Source organism: Felis catus, chromosome A2 (genome assembly GCF_018350175.1).
Source record: "Felis catus isolate Fca126 chromosome A2, F.catus_Fca126_mat1.0, whole genome shotgun sequence".
Classification (NCBI taxonomy): Eukaryota; Metazoa; Chordata; class Mammalia; order Carnivora; family Felidae; genus Felis; species Felis catus.
The window spans coordinates 43306740-43322995 of record NC_058369.1 but is presented as its reverse complement, the minus strand read 5'-3'; the positions used below and the strand labels follow the sequence as shown (position 1 = coordinate 43322995).

General features: G+C 37.9%; 1 protein-coding gene across 1 annotated transcript in view; it reads right to left on the bottom strand.

Annotated features, from left to right (window-relative positions):
* CNTN6 (contactin 6) overlaps positions 1-16256 on the bottom strand; it is a 284142-nt gene that overhangs the window by 136043 nt on the left and 131843 nt on the right.

The following is a 16256-nucleotide window of genomic DNA, read 5'->3' as shown; positions in this document are numbered from 1 at the left end:
AACTACGTAATAAATGTAAATATCAAACCGATGTTTTGAATTTTCTCACATTATGAGTGTCACTTAGGAAACCAGAAGTGTTGTGGTTCATTTAAGGTATGGTTGTAGTAGCCACTATGAAAGTCCCCTAACCCCACAGCCCATCTAGGGATTAGCTATCATTTGGAGGGGACAGTTAATAATTGAGGGCTTGCTACCTTCAGTACCTTGTTCCCTTTGCCTGAGACTGTTTCGAGGAGGATTTCTTTATTCTATGGGAACAGAATGCCTCAAATTCCAGTGTGTCTGGGGACTTCATGTCCTCAGGAGTAAAACTCAACCAAGGTGTATGGCAGCTGCTATGAAATACCCCAGCTTCCTTGCCCTAAGGGGGAGCAAGCATGAGTTGTGTTCTCTAACGTCTGTAGGAGGGGCAAAGTCCTACTGAGCCACAACTGTCCACAGTGCTAACCCCATTACCTTACTCTTCGTGGGTCTTCTCCCTTCCCGATAAACGTCCCTACTCTTTCACCATGCTTTCTGAGAAGAATTACTCCCCAAATGTACTACTTAATCCAAATCTGTGTCATGATCTCTGCCTTCAGAGAAAGTCAACCAATTAGAGTGTGCGACAAACATTTAAAGCAGGTCTCATCTGCCAATTTATTAAGCAGCTACTATTTGCCAAGTAATGCTCTATGAGCCATGAATGCAGCAATGAACTAAACAGACAAAATTGATTCGTCTCCTGTGGGAAATCAATGTTTCTCTAATTTTTTTTTTCATGGCACACATGGAGTTTTCTGAAGCTTCGCATTAAATTTGAGCAGTTTTCCTTAATTATTTCTTCATAAAGCAGAGAATATGATTTATTATGAAGACAAATCAATTTCTGTTTTTCTTTGAGTGCATAATTACCTAAAGCACCAATTTGTTGTTGTTGTTGTTACCACTATTAAAATGTTGAAGAGAGACAGAGAAACTCACCGTGGTATTCAGCAACCCAAACACGCCACAACATCAAACGCCTGCCCTGAATCCATCTTTGGAACTACACAGTTAATGGCATAAAATATTAAGGCTCACCTTTGGACCGCAAGAGGTGTTGTGCTGCATAGTAAGTGCGAATGGGGCCTCCGGATGTTTTCAGCCTGAACCCCCATCTGGAAGCCACAGGCAGGCAAGGCCACTGACTTGCCAAAACAAACGAAATGTTTTCAATATTCTGTGTTTCTGAAAAGTTCTCTTGCTTGTCATCACAAAGTCACTTACAATCAGGGAGTCAATTTGTATTCAAGAGGTTCTCTTTCTATCCGCAAATGGTTTATAGGCACTTTCACCAAATTGCTTCTCTACAAGAAACAGACAGGATCTCATCTGCATTGGCTTAGGAATATCTCTGTCTGAAGACAGAGGAATGGGCTAGATGACCCTCAAGAACTCTTTAAACCACGGAATCTGTAAAAATGTCTTCTAAAATTTTGCTTCCAATGCACAGAATTTTCGGGTTAGATCATTTAAACACAGACTTATTTACTCATCTATAGAAAAAGTGACTTTTTAACATTCATGAATATGATCATTATGTATGTATATAATTACATATAATTCCATTTTATGCTATATATATGATTATTACATATTGATACATCACTATGAAAACTTCTCTATTTAGTGACTCAGTAAATCATCAAAATAATTTCTAATATAGCTGTACAGCTAGAGTTTCTCTAGTGTCTAGTTTCACAATTAGTGAATAGTTCAGAATGCAACTTGCCCAAAATCATACATTTTTTAAGTGATAGAGCCATAATTTAAAAACTCAACTCATTTAACTCTGTTCCTGTCTCTTTTTTCCAGTTCATGCTACTGCCTTTACATATTTAATGTTTAGTCTCCTCCATGTTTTCCTGGCCAGTAAGTTATTTTGCTTGAATAAAAATAGGAGCAGTTTAATTAAATTTTTTAATATTTATATTTTGAGAGAGAGAGGGAAAGACAGAGAGAGAGAGAGAGAGAGAGAGAGAGAAACAGATGAACAGAGCACAAGCAGCGAAGGGGTAGAGAGAGAGACACACACACACAAAATCTGAAGCAGGATCCAGGCTCTGAACTGTCAGCAGAGCTTGAACCCACGAACTATGAGATCATGACCTGAGCCAAAGTCAGACACTTAACTGACTGAGCCACCCAGGCAACCCTAAACAGTTAAAATTTAAATAAAAATAGAAATCTAGCATCGTGTGGATAATAAGCCAGAACATAGATGATACTTTATTTATTAATAGTTTATTTAAAAAGTCATTCACACATGAAAACGTCTCACCAAAATGTGTTTTCATGGCATGTCCATTCCTATGGGTTAATTAGAAAAGCATTATGGCATTGTGGTTAGAAACTGGGATCACCAAGTCAGACTGACTTCAAATGCCTTTCTACCACATACTAGCAAATTACTTGATCTTTGTTACTGTTTATTTATCTGTGACATGGGTTTACAACAGTAACTACCTTTTAGTTTTGCTAAATGATATAGGATTTTTAAGTATCTGTTCAATAAATGTTAACTGTTACCATTGGCAGACTACATCTAAAAATATATTCTAAGTCTACCTGAGGGCTCAGTAAACTACCGTGAGCTAAGTTAAGTCCACTGCCTGTTTTTGTAAATAAAGTTGTACTGGAACACAACCACGCTCATTTGTTTCCGTATGGTTGCTTCTACCCTATAATGGCAGAGGCCTTGGCCTGTAAATCAAAGATATTTACTATGTTGCTCTCTACAGGAAAGTTTTGCAACTTCCTGGTCTACCCCGCGAATAACACTCCTTGAGACGAATATCTCAATCAAATCTGCATGATTGGTATGTGACAGCCAAGAAGGAGATCTGAGAAAGAAAATGGAAGGTACCCTCAGACAAAGGTAGCTGCACCATGGAGCAGATAAAACCTGAACCCAAGAGCAACGACATGAACTGGAGATATAACTCCTCAGGAGTACAGTGATATCAGAAGGATGATACGAGAGGAAAAAGTTGAGGAAGTTGACTTGTAACAGCTATGATCCCCAGACACAAATGAAACTTCTTTTATTTGAAGAACTAAGCTGCTTCACCCACACTTTTTTATTAAAGGTATTTATGAGTACTCTTCCAATTCCTCACACATAAACCATGCGCCACCCCAGCCAGGCCACTGCACATTCAAGCTTTGTGACTCATATGAAGCAAGATTTACCTGCATTACAACAGTGAAAGGGAAATAAATTGGGTGATTTCATTACTTTCTGTTCAATGAAATCCTTATTTTATTGCTAAGCTTTGACACTTTTTCCAGAACCTCAACTATCTTTTCTCTCGCCCACTAAGAAGTAGCAGCAGCACCAAAAAATCATCCAGACATCTGGATATTGCATCCAATAATTTATTGGAATCTCTGTCATACTGCTACAGTGAAAGTAGAGGAGATAAAAGGAACTTCACCCACACTACAAATAAAAGAGTTGGAATAATAGCCTTTTTCCCCTCCTTTCAAAATATTAAATTTTATCAATCAGAATCTAACAGTTCTGGGACCAGTACATGCTTTGTTGTTAACAATATCTCAATCACACATATTGCTTTTCCAATATAACCTACAGGGGACTGATTTGTGATAAAGCTTATATAGGAAATGCAGAGGGGGAAAGACATATGGCCACATAAATCAGGTTAAAATGAACTTGATGGAATGGACTCAAAGGCAACTCTTCAGTCACTTTCTCCAGTTTAGGCTCTGCATTTGGTCTTAATGGCTGCCTTTGAAACTTTTGTATCTGACCTATTCATAAGAAGAATAAAGCACCCAAAACTCCTAAGATCTAGGCAGTGCTGCCATTTTAAGTTTGTCCTTAGATGATAAATGGGCTTTCTCCAGAGTAGAAACAGCACCCTGTAGTGCAGCTTTGTGCTTTGTAGAAGAGGTTGCCATGTCACTAGCCAGGGCTGCATCCTGCGAAGGGGGACATGATGAATATATGTGGGGGTGGATAATTATTTAGGATAATTGGAGACTTCACTCTTAACTACTACACTGTACTGCCTCCACAGCAAAGACCTACTTAGATTCTCCCTGGAAAATGGCTGCTTAAGTTTGTCAACACCTGACTGTTTAGTAAATAAAAATGAGAAAGCTTTGTAGGATGAAGGTGAGAAAGCAAAGCTAGAGGTTTTACCTCAAGTTCATTACAAAAATAAATAGTAGGTGAATAAGAATCTAATTATAATAAATGAAATTACAAGACTACTAAAGGGGAATAGTTTCATGAGCCTGGGCCTAAGAAAATGTATATACATGTGTCACACACACATACACACACACAAATTATAAAGGGAATGAGAGATAAATTGGATCACAAATAAACCAAATCAGTTATACAGGCTAAAATACCAAAAGAAAGGTTAAATAGAAATGGAAATATCTTACGTATTTTATAATAAAAAAATTAATATACTTAATAAATATATTTAAGAAGGGGCACCTGGGTGGCTCAGTCAGATAAGTGTCTGACTTTGGCTGAGTCATGATCTCGCAGTCCGTGGGTTCAAGCCCTGCATCTGGCTCTGTGCTGACAGCTCAGAGCCTGAAGACTGCTTTGGATTCAGTGTCTCCCTCTCTCTCTCTGTTCTTCCCCTGCTCAAGCTCTGTCTCTCTCTCACTCAAAATAATAAATAAACCTTTAAAAAATTAAAAAAAAAGAAATACACTTAAGAAAAATATGAATTCCTCAATACAAAACTAAGCAAAGACCGTGTTTAGGAAATTTGAAAAAGAATTTCCAGTTTCCAGTAAGCATATGAAAATGTTCAATTTTATTAATAAACCCAAGAAATTCAAATTAAAACAACAAAAATTTGTCACTCATCAGATGCTAAATGAAAAATGATGTGATATATAATATTGAGAAGGACTGAGGAAATAGTACGCTCATCACGGCTGCAAGTATAATTTTCTATAACTGTTTTTCAAGGGTTGTTAATCAAGATGTATTCACATTAAAAATGTAAAACCTATTTTCCCTAGCAATTCAACTTCCTAGTATCTACTTTAAGGATATAATTGGCCAAATGAGTAAAGGAACATATGATAGATAGTGATTATAGCACTGTCTAATGAAGTCTAACAAATTCCATTAATAACCAATTATTTACAATAATATGGTAAAGTCATATAATCAGATACCATGTAGCCATTTAGAAGCACAAACATATCTGTCTATATTCCTTGATGTCTAATATTTGGATTTATTTTGGATTTATTTCTGGGCTCTCCTCTTTCCTTTCAAAAATTTCACTCTTGGTGACTTCAAGTACTCCCATGGCTTCAAGTAACATTTATGTGCAAACCGTTGTCAACTTCGTATGTCTGCAATATAGACCCTCATGTCTAACTATACGGCAGCTCTAAAATGGGACACTTAATTTCTTTCCCTCAGGAGTTCTTCAAGTCTTCCTCATGAAAGTGAATGATAAATATCAGCTATCCATTTGACCATCTTTGATATCATCCTTTCCCTTAAAATCTACATCCCTTCTAGCTGCAAATGTTATTAACACCCAAAGTTTCTCAGCAATGTCTCCACTTTCCCCATTTTCTGCTACTCTCATACTCACGTTTTCATTGTTTAACATCTGAATAGTCTCCCAAAGTGTGTTACTACTTGCACAATTACAATCTTTATTAGGTTATCATATTATATCATATAATATCAGCCAAAAAAATCCAATTAACCTAGATTATATAATTTATTGAATCCATGTACTAGATTAAACTGCAGTCAATTAAAATGAGATTATGTAATCTATTTCTTAAAATATTATAGGGGCCCATTATCCTTGGAATACAATTCAAAATCTAGAATATGAGCAATGTGGTCAAGATGATTTGGGTCACGCCACTGTCTCCAACTTTCTCTCACACCATTCTATTTTTTTTCTTTTTTTTTCTTCTACGGTTTTAAATGTCTTCTCTTCTTCCAGCTGTATGCCTTTAAGCATGTTTGTTGTCCCTCTAAATGGAATGTTTTTCAACCGCATCCCTCACATCATTTATACTTTGATCGCAAAGTGGCCCAATTCCATTCCTCTCACCACATCCACATCTTTGCAATGTGACTTTACAGCAACTTTCATCATAGGTATAGTCTATTTCACCACGTTTCATCTAGTCTGGCCTTGTGAATAAAATGCAGCAGGAAGTAACAGCATGCCTATTGTGAGCCAGCTTCAAAACACCTTTGCACTCTGTTGATCTTTCTCTTTCTCTTGCAACCCCACCCAGCCACCATGGTAAAAGCTTAAACTAACCTAGAGGATCATGAGAAACTGGAGAAGAACTGAGTTAGGCCAGATGCCCTAGTCTGGGCTGAGGAGCCCACAAAATCAACAAAGTTGCTTACTTGACCGCTAATATGTGAGCGCACATGAGACTAGAAAAAACAGCTAGTAACTCAAAGACTTGTGGCCAAAATTAAAAGTTTACTGCTGTAAACCACAGGTGTCGCTCATTGTTTGTTTCACATTACTATGGAATTGGATGCAAAAAAATACAATAGATAACTGACAGTGCATAAATTCCAATTTTTATCCATCAAACATTTCATCTGTCTTGAGTCTTACTTTCCTGTGCCCCAATGAATAACCCGTATACTTTAGTCTCCCAAGAGTTTCTTCAACTATTAAGAATTGTTAATGTTATATATTTACAGGAATCCTTTTCTACTGCCTACCTGGACTCATGAGGGATAGGGGCAAGGTTGTTTTTTCAAGAACTATACTCTCAAGATATGACAGTGCCTAACACATTATAGCAGCTCAATAAAAAGGTGAATAAATGCATAAAATGTAATGAAAATATCTTTATAATATATTGTTCTTGAAAAAAAAACAAGATTAAATGTTGCATATTTCCATCTCTGTGTTGAAATGGAATAAATTTAATTTTATTTTCTAATGAAATACTGTACAATATACAATAGTCAAAAGGAAAGAAGTAAGCCAACATGTAGAAATATGGCTAAATTTTTTTTAATTTTTATTTATTTATATTTAATGTATGTTTATTTTATTTTGAGAGAGAGAGACTATGAGCGAGGGAGGGGCAGAGAGAGTGGGAGAGAGAGAATCTCAAGCAGGCTCTGTGCTGTCAGCACAGTTTGATGTGGGATGTGATCTCACAAACCATGAGATCATGACCTGAGCCAAAATCAAAGAATCTGATGCTCAACCAACTGAGTCACCCAGGTAGCCCGCAAAATGGCTACATTTTAAAAACATAACGTAGAGTGTAAAACAAGTTGCAAAAGAAATTACATTCTGATGTTATTTATATGCAAACTTAATAGAAAGGCAACGAAGCGGCACCACCAAACTTGGAAATGTTATCACCAACTTCAGGAAAGTGGTTACATCTGGGAAGGGGTCGGGGAGGAATGAAGGGAAAAGCGGTAGTATCGCCACATTTTATCTCTTTAAAAACATGACGTGAAGCAATACTGGCAAAATATTAACATATATCTAAATACAAATTTACAATATTTTTCTAGGTATTTGCCTGACGTTTGTTATAATTAAAAACTTTCAAAGAAATTAAAGTAGGTCATTTAGAATGATCCTATTTATATAAATGTATGTGGGCAGGAGAGGGGGAGGGGGCACCTGGGTAGCTCAGTCAGTTGAGCCTCCTCTGACTCTTGATTTCACCTCGAGTCATGATCTCCCAGCTTCTGAGTTTGAGCCTGGCAGCGGACGCCACACTGATGGTGCAGAGCCTGCTTGGGATTCTCTCTCTCTCCATCTCTCTCTGCACCCCACCCTCACTCTCTCAAAATGAATAATATTTTTTCATGTTTATTTTATTTTTGAGAGAGAGAGAGAGAGAGAGAGAGACAGAGAGAGAGAGAGAGAGAGAGAGAGAGAGAGAGAGACACAGAGAGAGAGAGAGAGAGAGAGAGACACACACACACACAGAATCACAGAATCCGAAGTAGGCTCCAGGCGCGGAGCTGTCAGCACAAAGCCTGATGCGGGGCTCCAGCCCACACACTGGGAGATCATGACCTGAGGTGAAGTCAGCTGCTTAACCCACTGACCCACCCAGGTGCCCCAGATCTCTCTCAAAATGAATAAATAAATTAAAGAAAAATGTACGTATGTGTATGTGTGCATATGTGCATATAATTAAAGTGTACAGAGGTGGCAATTTTATGTTTTAGTTTTTTTTAAATTTACAACCAAATTAGTTAGCATATAGTGCAACAATGATTTCAGGAGTAAATTCCTAGTTCCCCTTACCCATTTAGCCCATCCCCACTCCCACAACCCATCCAGTAACCCTCAGTTTGTTCCCCATATTTGTGAGTCTCCTGTTTTGCCCTCCTCCCTATTTTCATATTATTTTCATTTGCAACTATGTGGATGGAACTGGAGGGTATTATGCTAAGTGAAATTAGTCAGTGAAAGACAAAAATCATATGACTTCACTCATACGAGGACTTTAAGAGACATAGGTGGCAATTTTTTAAAGAATGATGTGTCTTGTGGTTTTCTCATATTTTACATCATTTAAATTGTCTTCAATAAGCATGAATTATTTACCCAAAATATAATAGACTTATGCTAATTTTGAGAAAAGAGAGATTGAGATCAAAATTATGCCTTAGATGACCAGGTAAAAGTTCAATATTTCTTGATAAGTCCAATCAGTTGAAAATGGTGTCAGTAATATGCATGACCGCTTAAGAAATCTATCGAGAATTAGCCAACGAAATTACCTTGAAGGTTCTTACTTTCAGCCTGCAGCTACAATATCACCATTTATCAACATATGACAATTATAGGGAGAATACAAACATGGATAGCTCTATTTACCTCAAGAAAAAGAGGGAGGGTCGACTTCAATATTTTTATGATCTCAGTTTTGCGAGGAACGAGGCTACTCAGTTAAGAGAATAAGCAATTCGACTATAAACCTTCTTTCTCTTGCTCTCAGGAACCTAAGTGAAAAGACTGTGGTGTCACAGTGCTGGGCTCTGTAAGGAGAGATGGTATGAGAGCCGAAGCAAAGAAAGTCACCAAGCCCTCTGAGGCAAAGCAAGATGAAAGTCTGGGAGGGTAATTAAGTATGCTGTAGGGCTTTTGTCTGCTGACAAAGTAAAGGAGGATGATTGAAATAGATTAATTAGATTAGAACATCCACATTGAATCACTGTTGTCTCTGTCTCTAAACAAAATCTTATCCGTTCAGGGAACGAAAATGAAGAAACTGAACATTCTGACTTTCCCAAATGTATCTGTGCGATATCTTTTTCCAACAGGGGATCTTTGTTAAGGAAATGCCACGAGAAGATTAGTAGGCCCTGGACTGAGCCAAACACCAACAGGATTTAGAATGACCCAACTTGGAGGTTCTCAGAGATCTATCTTACCACTACCTGTCCATCTCCTCAAGTCAAGCTGACAGGAAGGGCCCTTCCTTTGTGTACAGAATACGCTTTCCCCTTCAGCTTTGCATCTCCTGAAGCTTAGTTCTCAGGAGTCAAATGAGCATCTTAGTCAGGAGACTTTAATTTTAAAGCAAGGATCATGACTATCAAAAATACAGAAATGTGAAATCTTGATTATACTCCATATTTTATTATTTTTGTTAGCTATTTCCTTTCTTTCAAATAATTGGGAGAGAAATGCCTTAAAGTTTTATTAAACTATTTTTGTAAAGTGAAAAAGCAGTTCACAAATAACAAATATTCATATGTATGTGTGTATATAATTAATTCACATAAGAAAAAAATTCTAGAAGAATCTACTAATGTTCATAGTGGTTGTCTCCAATGCAGGTATATTATTAACTTTTCTTTATTTTCTAATTTTTATGTATCTTTGAATATTATTATTACTTTAAAAATTTTTACTTTTGGGGGGGAAGTGGCAGAGAAAGGGAGGGAAACAGTGAGTTCCAAGCAGGCTCCACACTGTCAGTGGAGAACCCGCCTCAGGGCTCAAACCCATGAACCATAAGATCATGACCTGTGCTGAAGTCAGATGTTTAACTCACTGAGCCATCCAGGCACCCTTATATTTAAATATTACAGTAATATTTAGTAAAACTTGATCACTAATAAGGAGGAAAAAGGCACACAAAAAGAAGAAACACAGGTCTCATTACTTGTCCCTGAAAGGCAGCATGTAATCAGACTTCAGAGAAGTGAATTTCAATACAGAAAATAAGTGTTAGAATGTGTTAAAAGGGAAAGGAAAGTTGGGTGACATCTACACAGTGGGTATAGGTTGTGGGACAAAAACAAAAGACCAACACTTGAAATCCAATGGTGTATAAAATTTGGTTTGAAAAAAGAAAGAAGTTGCCCTCATTGTGTGTTTTAATGTTTGATAGGCTTCATTTTGGAGAAATGACTCTAGACACAGGCAGTGAACCTCATGTAGTTGGGCAGAGTGCCAAATTATGTGAAGAATCCCTGACATGGTTGGTACAGGCAAAGTCCATCCTGGCCCAGCGACTAGGCAATAGAATTTTAAGGCAAAACCAGACCTGAGTCAGGACTAAGTATCAATTCGCCCATAACACAGAATAATTAATGGGTTGGGAAAATGTTGTTTGAGATATTTTCTGCGATGAATCAGTTGAACAATACAGTCGAGAAATACTGGCTAGTGTGTTTCTCCTCACACAGAGGACCTTCCAATATTGAAGAGTCAGGTAATGCAATAACATCTTTGAATTTCACGATTACTTGCCTTCCTAATCTTAATGTCAGGCAGCATTAGGGTACAATTGGATGTAAGTGTTTATGAATTAAAAGTGAGACCAGGTGTCATGGTTGGATTTTTCTCTAGGTGAAAATTTTCTTTTGGATTTCACTATGGTTTGGATTCCACCAGATCACCAGATGAATACAATGAAAGGAGAAATGAACAGTTGAGACAGTCAACACAGAACAGTCAACACAGACCAACACTAGAAAGAAGATGTTTCAAAGATAAGCCAGGGAAGTTTGTCCCAATAAAGGAGGAAATGATGACAAGAGGGACAAGGCATAATTGTTAAGATTACTATATTGTAGGAATCAGTGAACCAGAGTACTGTTGGAGTTCATGGACAGGAGATAGCGAGCAGGGCAGTTAAGAAGTAATGTTCCAGAGTTGAGAAGGTTGAAAATCATAAATGGGCTAAGCTTGACATTTTAGATATTTGACAAGGTCCTGGAGTCAGGGTGGCTTTTGCTTAAGTTAAGAAACAAAGTCAATGGAAGACAAAAAAACAGGGAACTGAGAAGTCAAGTTATTAAATTTTGAATGTTGAGTTCAGTGAAAACTGAAATTGTCAAGGATATGACAGGAATGTTATGAACAGAGTAACAGTGATCTAGGAGATAAAGTCTTCGGGGAACTATGGGGGTGATCTCAAGACAGAACATGATGGCTACATGGGTAGCATAGTCTGATGGAATGATCATAGTGCCTAGGGCATTAGTAATAAGAAAGGAAGAATTATCTAGACGTGACACTGAGGAGAAAGGAGGACTCTATCCCTATTCACAGACCAAGTAGAAGTGGTAGCAACAAGAGAGTGTGGGAGAAAATGGTCACCATTTTGGAGGGATACCAGAGAAGCGGTGGCCTCAGATCAAAGCCAAACTTCAGTCAAAATGATATGATGAGAAAAAGGTTGAGAGCAAAAATTAAGGGTAGAAGGATTCAGCTGATGACTGATCTTTGGTTTCATGAGATCTCGGGAAGAATTTCAGCAATTAAGGAGGGCTGCAAAGTGGATTCAGAAATGGGAACATGCAGTCATGCACAGATCAGGGTTTGGGCAAGGGGGGAGGGGGTGATCTTGGAACTCTAGCCTTATGATAATGACTTATGGACAACACAGGGGAGGCCTAACAGCTCAGACATGGTCATGTTAAGGGAAACGTGTGCAAGGATGTGTTTGGTTATGTGTTTATGGGAGATCTTGTCAAAACCCCTTCTTCATTCCTGCTATGAGAATGTGGAGTTGAAGGGGAGAGACAATTTCATCCAGGGCATCACAAACTCTGGCACTTCCTTCTGTGAACTGGAGAGAGGTGGAATATGCAGACGGGGTAAGTGGGACCATAAGCAGGACAGATACATCTTTAGGACACCTGCCATTGGGGATGCTTTGAAAGGCTATGGCTGTGTTCCAAGTCTGACGTCTGTTGCCAGTCAAAGCCAGGTTTAAAATCCTACCTCTGCCACTAACTCATGTGGGAATTGAAGCATGCCCAGGAACTTTTTTGCCCAGTGCTTGGCTTACTGAATATATGTTACCTTTTATTAATGCTAATATTTACATTGATAACAAGAGTCAAGACCCTCAGACAGCCAGACTTGCCAAACAGAAATGTCATGAACCCTGATGTTTGACCCAACCAGACTTCATGTATTTTTCAATGAAAACCATAGGATTACTTTCCAAAAGAACACTGAAAATTGTACAAAGATCAGAGAGCTTTCCAGAGAGCTGAGAGGCTGGCATTGCCCTCTAGCACAGTTGTTTACTTTTGATTACTTTTGTGTAAAACTGATGAAATAATTAAAATAAATCCTTTGTGTTCAAGGGATAGAACACTAGTAAGAACTCAAGCAGCTCTTATGGATGGGATTTCTGGAAGAATTAAACAAGGGTTACATAATCTCCATTCATGAAAGAATTGATCTGTGCAAAACAGCTTATTAATACATATGTGAAAGTTGATCTCTCAATTTTACAATTCTCAAAAAGGGGGGAAAACACCCTGCAGTTGACTTGTGAAATGATGTATGAAGATCTAGTCTCATCCTCATTTGCATTTTCTGGTGTCATGATAAAAATATTGCCTAGTTGGGGGAGCTGGGTAGCTCAGTTGCTCAAGCCTCCAACTTTGCCTCAGGTCATGAACTCGTGTTAGGTGAGTTTGAGCCCCGCGTCGGGTTCTGTGCTGACAGCTCAGAGCCTGGAGCCTGCTTCAGATTCTATATCTCCCTCTCTCTCTGCCCCTCCCCAGCTTGCTTGCTCGCTCTCTCTCAAAAATAAATAAACAAAAAAATGAAAAAAAAATTCTTTTTTAATAAAATAGTATTTCTGACAGGGGATTAGTTAAAAACCTCATACTTTGGATAATTCTCAAGCACATTTTTTTCCTTGTTCTTTATTCTAATGTTTTATATACATACATGGTGACCCTGTGGTTATAGCTGCAGAGACACAAATAGAGAAAATATACTTATCGTGCAAACTGTTCCCATGTGTGTTAGGGACATAATAGGTGCTCAAGAAATATGAATTATTGGAACGTATCACTGAATATGTTGAACAGCCATCTTATAGTTTGGAAATACAGATTAACATTTGCTTTTCCCCTGGATTCATGTAGACCATAACAGAGCTGACTCCTTGTATCCCCTTGGGTTGACCCCTATATTAACACTACTAGTGGATTGCCTTTAGGCAGTATTCTAAATCTTATTTTGAGACTGTGTTTCCTATTCAATCTGGTATTGAAGCTGACAACAGTAGTGTCACCTGGATTCTTGCCAGAAATATAAATTATCGGGTCCCACTTTAGGCCTACTGAATCAGTACTTGTATTAATAAGATCCACAAGTGATTCATATGCACATTAAAACTTGACAAGCACTCATTAAATGATTACGGAAGTGAGCTAAACCATCAGAATGACTGGTATCAAACCCCAGCTTCACTGTTTTCTAGTGTTTCTGGGCATATTATTTCACTTCTCTGATCCGCATTTTCTTCATCTATAAAACCAGGATTATAATTTTACATGGTAGTTTTGGGGACTGAACCAGATTATTCTCTTTAACTAGGAAGAACTGTTGAGAAGGTTGGTACCTCCTTTTAGGAACATATGTCTAAAGCATCTATCATGGAGGGCATTGTCAGATCACAAAACTTGAAATGCTCCTGCCTTATTTCTATAAATTCCTACCTCCTCACTCCTACGAAAATGGAGCAGGGGATAACATAAATATAGTAACACCAATTCAGAATCCAGAACGACTTTCTTCCCAAGCATCTATCTTATCAATACAGGAAGAGGCTTAGCCTAAGAAAAGTACACAGAGGAATGAATGTTCAAGGAGAATATTTTAACCCAGTTTTCTGAAATAGGTAGGTAGGAGTTCTGCAGGGAGCTATGCTTTGTAAAGTTTCCACCAAGAAAAGCCACATAATATATAAACAGAGTGAGCACTGGATTCACTCAAAGTTTGAAGAATTCAGCAACTCATTTCTATTGTTCGTGTTTCTGAGATCCTACTGATATAATGGCTACAGCCAGAAATCAGAGACTGATGGGATTCACACATACTGATGGTAACAATGGCTACAGTAATAGAAAACTGGGCACATATTGGGAAGCCTCCCAACATATGTTATGGAAAAGGTCTGAGAAGTACCCAGTGAATGTTAGCTATTATTTTTGAGATAGAAGAAGCTACCATAGGAAACTCAGTAAGTGTGAGAGCATGTTTGTGAGGGGAATGCCGTTTGCTGAATCGCTCACTTTGCTCTTGATGAGGATTCACAGGAGAAACCTCTCAGGTTCTAGAGTCAGAGCAATTATGCTCACAGGAACAATGACATGTTTTTATCCCATGAAAGATATGAACCCCCTTTCTTGTGTGCTGGCCACTAGAAAGTTCAATTTCAGTAAGTGGATAGAGCCTTATGGTACTTATTTCTTATACTTTTTATTCTCTTCAAGCTCTCTTCTCCTTGAGTTCAGCTTAAAATTTGAGCCTCATTTTTTTCTTTATCCATACCATCTATTCTAGTAATTATCAGACATCAAGAATTATCATTAAGACTGTAGTAATTATTAGAGTATGGCATTTGTACAACCATAGGCTGATATACCAAAGAAACAGAAGAGAGAGGCTAAAAGCAGTCCCAAGCATTCATAGTTGATTTTTTTCAAAGCTGACACTATAGTAGAGTGAAGGAAGAGTAAATTTTTTAAAGGAATGCATTTTTTAATATATTTGCTGACTCAGTTGGACCTGTAAAGAAAAAAAAAACATATATATACTGAACCTACCTTGTACCATGTAAACAAATAAATAATTTCCAAGTGAACTGCAATTTTAAACATGAAGGACAAAACAATAAACTAAAAGATAACATAGAAAAATATCTTCATGAGTTCATGCAGGGGAACATCTCTTAAAGTTTTTCCAGAAAGGATCATTACATATAGGAAAAGATTGACAAATTAGACAATATGGAATTTAAAATTTTCTGTTTATCAAAAGACATAACTAAGAGAGTAAAAACTGAAGTTGTATAGTAGAAGAAGCAGTTTCCTATATATAAGCAGCAAAGTGCTCACATCTAGAATCAGTCACTAAGAAAAAGAAAAACAACTCTAGAAAAATGGAAAATGGTTTAAATTTTGTTTTGAGATTTTATTTTTGAATAATCTCTATACCCAACATGGGGCTCAAACTTACAGCCCCGACTGGGGTCAAGAGTTGCATGCTCTACTGACTGAGACAGCCAGGTACCCCTAAGAAATGATTTAGATTTTTTAAGCTGGGTGTCAGGGCAAAGGGGGAGTTGCAGGTAGCCAATACACATATAAAAAGGTGCTCTGGGTGCTTGGGTGGCTCAGTCGGTTAAGCATCTGACCCAGTTTCACCTCAGGTCATGATCTCATGGTTTGTGGGTTTGAGCCCTGCATCAGGCTCCAAGCTGAAAGTGTGGAGCCTGCTTGGGATTGTCTCTCTCTCCCTCCCTCTCTTTGTTCCTCCCCGACTCGGTCGCATATGCGGGCACGTGCTCTCTCTCTCTCAAAAATAAACTTAAAATATGGGGCGCCTGGGTGGCTCAGTTGGTTAAGCGTCCGACTTTGTCCCAGGTCATGCTCTGACAGTTCATGAGTTTGAGCCCCACATCAGGCTCTGTGCAGATGGCTCAGAGCCTGGAGCCTGCTTTGGATTCTGTGTCTGCCTCTCTCTCTGCCCCTCCCCCATTCATGCTCTGTCTCTCTCTCTCTCTCTCTCTCTCTCTCTCTCTCTCTCTCTCTCTCCTTCAAAAATAAACATTAAAGAAATAAAAAATATAATTAAAAGGTGCTCAGTGTCATTAGTTATCTGAAAAATAAATTAAACCAAAATAAGATACACTTACATATGTTCTCCAAATGCTAAAATTTAAAAAAGAGTGGCAAATAAATAAATCCAAAATGGATGAAA